This window comes from Carlito syrichta, unplaced genomic scaffold, assembly GCF_000164805.1.
Source record: "Carlito syrichta isolate Samal-C Ts95f unplaced genomic scaffold, Tarsius_syrichta-2.0.1 Scaffold314798, whole genome shotgun sequence".
Lineage (NCBI taxonomy): Eukaryota > Metazoa > Chordata > Mammalia > Primates > Tarsiidae > Carlito > Carlito syrichta.
This window is the reverse complement of record NW_007258894.1, coordinates 709,181-719,180: the sequence shown is the minus strand read 5'-3', so window position 1 is coordinate 719,180 and position 10,000 is coordinate 709,181. Positions and strand designations below refer to the sequence as shown.

General features: G+C 35.0%; 1 protein-coding gene across 6 annotated transcripts in view; it reads right to left on the bottom strand.

Moving 5' to 3' along the window:
• The window catches only part of EHBP1 (EH domain binding protein 1), a 373,913-nt gene that overhangs the window by 75,977 nt on the left and 287,936 nt on the right, over positions 1 to 10,000 (bottom strand). The gene's annotated exons all lie outside the window — the stretch shown is intronic.

The following is a 10,000-nucleotide window of genomic DNA, read 5'->3' as shown; positions in this document are numbered from 1 at the left end:
ATGGCTTGATTAGCTCTTGTGGCACAATTGAAGGAGCTGTCTCACAGATTCTTCATTTGGAGAAACACTTTGATCTTTATTCAAGTCAATTCATGAACATCAACTGACAAGACTGCATGAAACACCCCGATGGTTAGGTCCGAACTCCAAGCAAACTATTTGGTTTCATTAAGGGCTTCCAGAAAAGGTGACCAAGACAATCCAATCCTTTCAGAAGCCAACATGCAAGCAACTCTTTAAATTCTAATGTGCACAATGTATCACCAAGGGCTAATACACATTCTAGCAATCAGTCAAGTATGGAAATATTTTCATCTACTTTGTGACAAAAAGGAAAGCCACATTTCAATTTCACTCTCATTAAGGCATTGTAAAGTTCTTATACAATATCAAAATTTTACATCAATAATATCTTGAAGACAGAACTAACAGTTTAAAAATTAAAATAGATCTACATATTTATAATGGAGAGAGAGAAAATAAACCTGCCAAACATTTAAAAATAGAATAAGATATTAAGAAATTAATTAGAGAGCTTTCTTTTCTATAGTTAATTTTTTAATTGCAGTTTAACCCCCTTTTGGGAAGGGGATTGTTTCAAAGGGCTCATTTTTGCACCCACCCTGTCAAAGAAGGTCAGAAACACTCAAGTATAAAGTCACTGCACTGCTGTGGCACAAATAGTTTCTGCGGCTAAAATCAAACAAAGACCAATTAAACTAATCATAACGTTCCAGTGAACACAAGGAAGCTCACCTGGTATTTCTGGACTTCTTTCGTGAATTTTCAAATCTACTCAGTTCTTGCTATTATAATTACCTTGACCAAAATACTGTGAAATTACTGCTCTGATCTACTAATGGCTGAAAAAATCAAGTCGTTGTGGTTTCATGCCAAGGGGCCATAGCAAGGTGGCGCAATGATTTCTGACACAGAAGACAACTTCTAAAAACTCAAAAGGGAAAATTAACGGGATGTGGTTTACATTGCCAAAGACTGTTCATTAATTACCAATTTAATCACTGCTGGAGGCATGACATTACAAAAATCTGGCTGAAAGTTCTAATAGATTATGAAGACCACCTAAGAAGAGTGACCAAGAAATGTACAAAACAATTAATACTGTTTCACTGCTATCAAAGACACTCAGATTATTTTACATCAAGTGAAGCAAAGGAATTAGTAGCTTCACAGTGCCACCACTAGGAACTGTAAATACAATGGCACACAATTAGTAATGCACATGTAACTTTTTGTTCAAGGCATATATCCTTGGGAAAGTCAGAACATGATAAGAAGAACAAAAGAAACATCAAAAAATGAAATGAATAAAGATTTAAACTCTACTCTTGTGCATGCTGAGCAATAATAGAATAGGCAATATAAAACACAGCTTTAGTAATGGTGATATTCATCCTGGGATGTTCAACACTGCACTGAACAGTCATATGGAAAATGTCCACAGCCATTAATAGTTGCATAAAAGAAGTGTTCAGACACCTAGTCCTAGCTTCATGCATTCATGGCAACCTCAAATAAGATTTTTGAGGCTAGAGGTTTATGGCCATATAATAGAAAAGATGTTTGAGGGATTTTTTTCCCCTGCAACAATGCTGGTGTTTTGTGTGACTTTGAAGATATGCTAGCAAGCTAACAATATGTTTTCTAAGAAGTCTAGTAACTATTGTTAGGACAGCAGGCCTCAAATCAACTTATATTTAGACATAATAGATAAACTATTATTTAAATCATAAGGAATAAAAACCACTGCCTTGGATAGAACTATTTATGCTAAACACAGAAGTACACTGGAATTATTCTCCACTAAAATGTAACTATAAAAATATTACCTATATATTTAAAGTGTCTTGCTGGTCTGAAATGGATTATGTACATTAAATCTTTGGGTGATTGTGTTGAAAAAATAAGGGATATATTTTCATCTCAGCGTCCTGGGTGTAGACATTCCATTCTCATATGGAGAATAAAAGTTCCTAAACAAGATAAAATACTCATTCTATATGTTATTAAAGGCTTTAGATTTCTCTTTATAATAACTGAAAAATGCTGTCCTTTTTAATGAAATTACAAACGTAAAGTTACCTTCTAATTATAGAACTGATAATATGTGTAAATTAGGAAAAATACAAGTTTCAGCTTGAACTTAATTTTAAAGCTTTGATTCCTAGAAGGCTACCTATTTAAATGTAACACAGCTAATATTAATAAAAAAGTATAATCTTATACATATTTTTATGATGCATACTTAGAACATACACACACACACACACACACACACAAACTACAGAAAAAGTTATTAACAGGGATTACTTTGAATGGTAACTGCTAACTGCTTCTTTTATTATTTGGAGAAGATCTAGTGATTTTATCTAAATCTTCTACAATTATCGGCATGACAGACTAGCCCCATTTAAATCAATATTTTCCAAGCAACATCAAAAATAAATGGTTGATAGCCCATCCTTCATGACAACAAAATACCTGCTAAAGGTTTAATTTACAAAAGAACAATGTGCATTCTCTTAGTTCTTACTGAATAAACTATTTGGATTCATTTCCAAAGGACAGTTTAAAAAAAAAATAAAGTCACTGTATTGCATCTTTTTTGGTTAATTGGTCTTGCAGTTAACTACGGACTGACCAAACTAAAATTCTCTCCCATATATATATTGTTTTCTTTAGAGGACTAAAACATTTCTGCAAACCTTTAAAGATGGACACTGCAAGCCTTCCAGGACGTGCTGCTATCTTGCAGTTTGATCCTGCTACCTGTTATGAGAGGACAGCCTCCTACACCAGCTGAGTGCAACGGGCGGGCCATTATGCTGGCAGATTAAATATTAGGGAAAAAACTTCAAGTCTGAGTTATAATAGTGTTGTAATTACTTCCTTATATTTCTTTCTAAACAGCTTCCAGAAAGCGAACAACTACCTGTAAAGCATACTCTTATGCTACAGTTACTGCTGATAAAAACAAAAGCATGCATATTTATAAATTCACTGATTATTGTAATTAGACTAATTAGACTGAAGATTCTTTAGAGATTTTCTACTTATAAAATTGATTTTATTCTTTTTTCAAAAAGTTATAATTAAACTTATGTAGTATCATTTACGATAAGCTCAAAGTGCTTCACAAATACGCTAACAAAAATTTCAAGGACTATGGGGTAGCAGGATTATCATCCCTTATTTTGCTTAGAGTGTATCAATCCTAAACTTTAGCATATCAAATACAAACATCTCTTTTAGATATCCTATAATTTTATGTGTATTATTAAATGTAATGGTTGGTCTATTAAATGTATTTTTAAAAAGCAATTCTATTCCAATGCAAAGTAATTAGTAAGAGTCTGAAATAGACTAGCTTTAAAAATTCTATTTGTACATATCTGGGGAAAAAGTGTATGGGGAAATTAAGTAATAAAAAATAATAAAGGAAATATTTTCCTGAAAAGAATTACATTTTTCTTGAAGTTTGTGCTTATATACATGATACAATCAAGAAAGCTCCTTTGGATTATATAATGGCTACATTGCTTCAATGAGTTGTACTTTGAAAATAATTACTTTATGTACATGTGAAAAACAATGAACAGCACAAATCTCACATCCAAAACTTATATTTGCAAAATGCAACATTTGAAAATCTTTACAAAACAAAAGGAACAGGAAGAAAAAAACATAAATCACAGATGCAGAGCAATGAAATCTGTCTCCTACAGAAATAATTTCAGGGTGCTGTCATGATGGTTCACGCGAGTAATTCCAGCCCTTTGGGAGGTCAAGTGCTTGAGCCCAGGAGTTCAAGACCAGCCTGGGCAATACAGTGAGACTTCACTTCGTCTCTACGAAAAATAAAATTAGCTGGGCATGTTGGCACATACCTGTCATCCCAGCTACTCAGGAGGCTGAGGCAGAAGGGTCGCATGAGCCCAGGAGATCATGGTGGCAGTGATGAGCAGTGATCATGCCACTGCACTCCAGCCTGGGCAACAAAGTGAGACCCTGACCAAAACAAAAAAGAAAGAAAGAGGAAGGACAGAGAGAGAGAGAGAGAGAGAAAGGGGGAAGGAGGGAAGGAAGGAAGGAAGGAAGGGAAGGAGGGTCGATCACAGGGAATAACCGGACAAGGTTAAAGATGTCTTCTAAAGGCACAAATACAAAATGAGTTATGTAACAACCTAAAAGGTAGTATGTACTTGTACCAATTACTCATTAAAACATGCAATGGCAACCCTGTCAAAATTTAGAATAATTTAAAAGTTTACGGTGTCTGTATTTGCGAGTTTTTTCCTTTAAGAGAAATTATAGCTCAAATCTCTCTTGAGGATAACTTAAGTAGAGTCTGTACATAAAGATTAACCCAATAAGATGAACAAGAGTTGTTTTCAGTGTTAGAAACTGCTTCCCAGGCTTGCAGCCTAAAGCTACACTAATTATAAGAGGGAATGTTTAGTAGTGTTGTTATTCAAGGCAGAACTGAAAGCTGAACTCTAATCAGTCTTCTAAGAATACGGGAAAAGCAGATGTGTATAAGGAGTTAGTATATACACATCATAACAACAACAACAACAACAAAGGTATCAGAATGTAGGATTCAAGAATAGCAAGAAACAAATGATACAGTGAGCCTTAGGTCCCAAAATGGCAAAAGTAATTTTATCTTTAACTGACTTGAAATTGGGAGACAGTAACTTCCTCTGCCCAATTCTACTTTAAAGACCTTTAGAGAAATGTTTAATTTTCCTGTTTACAAACCTACCAAGAAGCGTCTTATAGCAAAAATTTAATGTTGAAACTCCTTTTTTATTAGTTGACACACAGAGGATATTAAAAATAGCCTGCCACTATTCTCTTCATTTATGCATTGAATAAATATTTACTTCATACAACTTGGTGCTGGAAATACAAGGTCCTTGTACTTGGAATAGCTCATAGTTGAGTGGGAGACAGAGATCTGTAATTAGATAATCATATTGGGGTGAATGCATGTGACAGTAGAAATGTATATAACATAATAACATACAGGAAAGAAAATTAACTTTACTGCAAGGAGCCATGAGGGAAGCATTCAGAAAAATGATATTTCAGTAGAAACTAATAAGGTAAGATGGCTACTTCAGGGAGAGAATAGCAGATGCTTGACACAGGAATGGAAGAGCACGGCACATTCTAGATAGTGCAAACAACTAAGAATTGGACTACAGAATGAAAAATGGGAGAAAGGAAAGAGATAAAGCTAGAAAGAGAGGGGACAGAATTTGCAAGGACCTTGTATGAGGCCTTGTTGAGTAGTTGGGAAGTTTATTATCTTAGGTAAGAGGGGCAACAGAAGGATTTTGAGGATTCACATATTCAAATTAGTACTTGAGTTATTTTCCAGGTTTCTCTTCTTTATATTCAAAAAGCCTTATAAGTAGACCTTTGTTTTCAATTCTTTAACCCTCTTCTGAATCCTTTGTAAGTTCTCACTTTCCCTCAGCCCAGAACTAGATACAAAAGTCTCCCAAGTAGCTAACTGTACTGCGTACATGGACATTGCCCCATATACTATAATCTTCTATTTAATTACTATAATATCAATTATTAAAATAGCTCTACTCATTCATTTTGGTATTCGCCAGAAGGTTCTAAGTTAGCTGCACAGAAACAAAGTACAGAGGAATGAAATATATAAATTGCTAAAGAAGTTCTAAATTGGTGATGCCTTAAGTAATAAATAAGTGGTCCCAGTAAGCTTCTTAGTAAATTCTTAAAGATTTTTTGAGCATCAGTCTTCCCCCGACACTTTTTTTAAAAGACTTGCAGTCACTCCATCTCTGTACTTTGACTCTCAGTGTCATAGCATACATTATGAAGGGCAAGACAGACTATAATACATTTAAAAACTTGAGGACTGTAAATTAAAGCACAAATTAAAGGAAATAAGAAGACAGGGCATGGTGGATCATGCCTGTAATCCCAGCGCTTTGGAAAAGGCCAAGGCAGGAAGATTACCTGAGGTCAGAAGTTTGAGACCAGTTCGGGCAGCATAGTAAGACCCTGTGTCTACAAAAAATATTTTTTAAAAATTAGCAGGGCATGGTGGCATGTCCCTGTAGTCCAAGTTGAGGCAGGAGGATTGCTTGAGTCCCAGAGTTCAAGATTACAATGAGCTATGATCATGCCCCTGCATTCCCATCTTGGTGACAGAGAAAGACTCAGTCTCAAAAAAATAAAAATAAAAACATAAAGTAAAAATACAAAAATACAAAAAAGAGCATAAGCCAAGTGAAAATAGTAGAAATCGGTTCACTAAATTAGATCCCAGCCTTTTTTGTTTTTCAGTTAGACCTACTTTTTATTTACCAAGAAATCTTGATAATCTTTTTATTTATCAGGAAATTTTGATCTCTCCACAGTGATGGGGAATGCTGACACAAGTGGGAAAGGCTATTAGTCATGGTTACCTTACTCTCTTCACCACCAGCACCTATTAATTTGAGTGTCAAATAAGGGGAGGACAAGGGGGAGAATTTTACCTCTGCTTTACAAATGGAAAAACAGAATCAGAGGTATGAAGTAATTTCCAGTTTTACTACCACTTAACTTACATTCCATTGCTCCAGAGATTAACTGAGCATTTTCCCTTTTTGTTTTGTCAACCAAGTTTACCATACTACTTTTTGAAAATATGGACTATACTGCCTAAATAATAACAAGTTGTATGTATAAGAGTTACCCACAATGATAAAGAAAACAACCAAATTAAGAAAACAACTATTTCTCTGAAAAAGATATCCATCTGATATCAAGTTACATACTAAGTTAAAAATCTGAAAAGCAAGGGCAAGGCCTACCTTCTCCTATATTTGTGAAATTAGACTTATCTGACATGTTACATTCTCTTTCCTAAATCATTTCAATATTAGCTGTATGCCCTTAAAGAGTACCAAGTGTCAAAAGAAGAACAACAGTCCTCAAATCTACTATTTAGTTCATGACATTGATGTTTTCTATAACAAAATTTTTATGGGATTTAACATCTGAAAATTGAGCAACAGTGGACTGCACAAGAAAGTTTTTTAATGGAGCTTTAACTTTACCTGAGATGATGCTGCAACTGTATTTCCCATGCCACATACTCTTCTTACAATGTGACTTTAACTTTCCACCTACTGAGTGGTGGGGTCTATGTCTCCTGTCCTTAAATCTGGGTAGAGCTTTGCAACTGTTTAGGCCAAAAGAATATGGCAGAAGGGATATTACGTGACATTTAAGGCTAGGTCACAAGACACAGTAAAGGAAACAATCAACAGAGTGAAAAGGCAGTCTACAAAATGGGAGAAAATAACTGTAAAGCATATACCTGATAAAGATTAACCTTCAGAATAAATAAGGAACTCCTACAACTCAACAGTCAAAGTAAGCAAATAAACAAATAAACTGATAATCTGATTTTAAAATGGGATAAGAACTTGAAAAAACAGTTCTCCAAAAAAAGACATAGAAACGACCAACATGTATATGAAAAGATGTTCAACATCACTTAATCATCAGGAAAATGCAAATCAAAAAACCACAATGAGATATAGCTTCATGCCTGTTAGAATGGCTATTATTTATCTATTTATTTATTTTTATTTTTATTTTCTTGAGTTGGAGACTGACTCTGTTGCCCAGGTTGGAGAGCAGTGGCATGCTCACAGCCACCATCGCCTCGACCGGCTGGGCTTAGGTGATCCTTCTGTCTCAGTCTTCCAAGTAGCTGGAACTACAGGCATGTGCCACATGCCCAGGTAATTGTTTGATTTATTGTAGAGACAAGGTCTCACCAAGTTGCACGGGCTGGTCTCGAACCTCTGGGCTCAGGCAATCCTCTCGCCTCAGCCTCCAAAAGTGCTGGGATTATAGACTTGAGCCACTGCGCCCGGCCTAGAATGGCTATTATTTTTAAAAACAAAAGGTAGCAAGTGTTGGCAAGAATATGGAAAAACTGGAATCGCTGCACTCTGTTGAGGGTGCAATGTTGAGGCTGTTATAAATCTTTTTTAAAAAATTGAATACAAAATGGTGCAGCTCTTATGAAAAGCAGTAAGAAGATTCCTCAAAAAATTAAAAATAGAACTACCATATGGTTCAGGATTCCCACTTGTGGGTATTTATCAAAAAGAATTGTCCAGCACCTTTGGGAGGCTGAGGTGAGTGGATTGCCTGAGCCTGCAGGTTCGAGGCCCGCCTGGGCAGCGAGACCTCATCTCTACAATAAATTAAAAAATCAGCCAGGCGTGGTAGTGCATGCCTGTAATTCCAGCTACTGGGAAGGCTGAGGCGGAAGGATCACCAGGAGCCCAGCAGGTTGAGGCTGCGGTGGCCGGGAGCGGCCACTACACTCCAGTCTGGGCGACAGAGTGAGACTCCAACTCAAAAAAAAAAAAAAAAAAAGAATTGAAATCAAGATCTTGAAAAGATGCTCATTGTAGCATTATTTATAATAGCCAAGATCTGAAAACAATCCAAATGTTCATCAGATGAATATATAAAGAGAATGTGTATGTGCATACAATACTATTCAATCTTATAAAAGAGAAAAGTCCTATCGTATGCTACAGCATGGATGAATCTAGATGACATTCTGCTAAGTGAAATAAGCCAGTCACAAAAATACAAATACTGTATGATTCTGATTATATGAGGTATCTAACACAGCTAAATTCATAGAATCAAAGAGTGGAATAGGTGTTGCCAAAGGCTGGAGAGAAAGAAAACTGGGCAGCCACCAATCAGCAGGCATAAAGTTTCAGTTAAGCAATATGAAAGCTATGATGTTATGCTATTAAACATTGTACTTACAGTCAATAACACTGTATTGTACACTAAAAAAATTGTTAAAAGTGTAGCTTTCCTATTGTGTTCTTACCATAATAAAATAAAATTTTTTTTAAAAATTGAATCTTACAATCTATTAACATGGTATGCCCTTCCATTTATTTATTCTTTTATATCTTTCAGAATGTTTTATAGTTTTTGCATATATTTCTTGTTAACTTTATTGCTAGCATTGTTTAAATGTTATTGAAAATAGTATTTCTAACTTTGTTTTTTATACAATTAAAAATTTATATAATTTATATAATTTACACATGATCACACGCAACCAATTAAAGTGTGTTGAGTTTTAATACATGTACACATTCATGCAATCATAAACACACTAAAGCTATAGCCCCTTTCTATCTCTCTGAAAAGTCTGCTCATGCTCATATGCTTTTGTGGTCATTCACACCTACCCCGGTCCCAGGCAACTACTACTCTGCTTTCTATCACACTGTTAGTTTTGCCTGTTGCAGAATTTCATGAAAATATAATGATATATGTCTTCTTCTGTATTCTCAGCATAATATCTCCAAGATTCATTTATGTTACTGTGTATTTTAGTGGATTGTTCCTTTTCATTGATGAGTAGTATTCCTTTGTATGGATACATCATGGTATGTTTATTCATTCATCTGTTGATGGACATTTGGATTTTGTACAGTTTCCGGGTATTAAAAATAAAACTGCTAGGAAATTTGTGTTCAAGTTTTTGTGTGGCCATACATTTTTGGTTTTCTTGAATAAATACCTAAAAATAAAATTGCTGGGTCACATAAGTACCTGTTTAACTTTATAAGATATGGCCTGTTATTCCAGATGGTTGTACTATTTTACATTCCCACCAACAAAATGTAACAGTTCTAGTTGCTCACATTCTTCTCGCACTTGTTACTGTCAAACTTTTAAATATTAGCCATTCTCATGGGTATATAGTGGTATCTCACTATGGCTTTGATTTGCACTTCCTTAACAACTAATGATGCGAAAGATATGTTTTATGTGCTTGTTGGCCATTTGTATATCTTCTTAGAACATAATTTATTTTATTTTATTTTTGTTGTTGTTTTTGAGTTGGAGTCTCACTCTGTCACCCAGACTGGAGTGCAGTGGCCGCTCTCGG